This window comes from Austrofundulus limnaeus, unplaced genomic scaffold (genome assembly GCF_001266775.1).
Source record: "Austrofundulus limnaeus strain Quisiro unplaced genomic scaffold, Austrofundulus_limnaeus-1.0 Scaffold316, whole genome shotgun sequence".
NCBI lineage: Eukaryota > Metazoa > Chordata > Actinopteri > Cyprinodontiformes > Rivulidae > Austrofundulus > Austrofundulus limnaeus.
In genome coordinates, this window is record NW_013952718.1 from 658,952 (window position 1) to 661,047 (window position 2,096).

Consider the following 2,096-nt stretch of genomic DNA (forward strand, 5'->3'; position numbering starts at 1 on the left):
ATAATTGATTTCCACACTCTAGCTGTTGATAGCAGATGGAATGAGGAAGCTCTTCAAGATGTATTTCTTCAAGCCTTAAGCGATGAAATAAAAGACGAGCTGGCAACACGAGATCCTCCACAGTCCCTGAGAGAATTAGAAGATATTGCCACACGGATCGATCTGAGGTTGCATGAGCGAAGACGAGCTAAAAGAGGTAATTCCAGAACTTTTAATGAATCAACTTTTTTCAAGCCCCCAGCTCCCCTTCGGTCCAGTGGATTATCTTGCTCTCCAGTCCCTACTACAAGAAGTGAGGAGCCAATGCATATCGGCAGATCTAAACTGTCTGAGGAGGAGAAACTGCGCAGACAGAAGAATGGTTTATGTTTTTATTGTGGTGAGTCAGGCCACATTGTTTCATGTCCTAAGAAGAGTAACAAATTTCCTAAAATTAAGAGCCATGTCTTAAGCCCCGCATCGATTAGTCACTCACTGCTCCAACTACCTGCCGAATTATCTGTGAAGMGTAAGATGCTGCCTGTTAAAGCATTTGTAGATTCAGGAGCTGATTCAGAATTTATTGATCATGATTTTGCCCTCACCCTGGGAATACAGATCATCCCATCCAAGAGGAATACCAAGTCCTTGCCCTGGACGGTCATCATCTCAACAGCACCAGTTCTGAAACTGTTCCAGTTAAAATGGTAATTGGAGGTAACCATCATGAAACAGTCCAATTTCTTGTCATACATTCACCCCAGTTACCCATTGTTTTAGGAGCCACATGGCTAGAGAAACATAATCCCCACATTGACTGGGAGAAGAAAGTTGTCTTGGGTTGGTCAGAAAGATGTTCTTCCAACTGTCTCTTGTGTGCAGTGAGCCCTGACAAACAAATAAAGAAAAGTGATTATTGTCCTGATTTAACCAATGTTCCCTCAGTTTATCATGATCTCAGTGAAGTCTTTAGCAAAATTAAGGCCACATCTTTACCTCCTCACAGACCTTATGACTGTGCCATTGATTTGACCCCTGGTTTAATGCCTCCTAGGGGACGTTTGTTTTCATTATCTCAGCCAGAAAACCAAGCAATGCAGGACTATATCAATGAATCACTTAAGTCTGGGATCATTCGACCCTCATCATCACCAGCAGGAGCAGGTTTCTTCTTCGTGGGTAAGAAAGATGGATCTTTGAGGCCATGCATTGATTACCGTGGTTTGAACAATATAACTATTAAGAATAAATACCCGCTACCTCTCATGAATTCAGCCTTTGATCAAATTCAAAATGCTAAGATCTTCACCAAATTAGACCTTAGAAATGCTTACCACCTTGTTCGAATCAGAGGGGGATGAATGGAAAACAGCATTTAACACACCTACTGGTCACTATGAATACTTGGTCATGCCCTTTGGTCTCACCAATGCTCCGGCTGTTTTTCAAACTCTGGTCAATGATGTATTAAGAGACTACATTAATGTCAATGCTTTTGTGTATCTGGATGATATCCTGATTTTTTTCCCAGGACCTTGAATCACATGAGAAACATGTTCGAGCCATCCTCCTTCGTCTCCTGCAAAACCAATTATTTGTTAAAGCAGAAAAATGTGAGTTTCACACATCATCTACCACCTTCTTAGGATTTCAAATAGCACCTGGTCAAATTTCTATGGATCCCTCCAAGATTGTTGCTGTCAAAGAATGGCCTAAACCACAATCCAGAAAACAGTTGCAAAGATTTCTAGGCTTTGCTAATTTTTACAGGAGGTTTATTAAAAACTTCAGCTCCATTGCATCACCTCTCAATGCTTTAACCTCTGTAAAAACCAAGTTTGTTTGGAGTCAATCAGCTGAGTCAGCTTTCACCAATCTGAAAACTCTTTTCACCTCAGCTCTTATCCTCCAATTTCCTGACCCTGAGCAGCAGTTCATTGTAGAAGTTGATGCTTCTAATACCGGTGTTGGGGCTATTCTCAGTCAATGTTCCACCGATGATAAAGTCCACCCTTGTGCTTTTTTTTTCTAAGTCCTTGTCCCCTGCAGAAAAGAATTATGATGTTGGCGACCGGGAGTTGTTGGCAGTCAAGTTGGCCATCGAGGAGTGGAGGCAC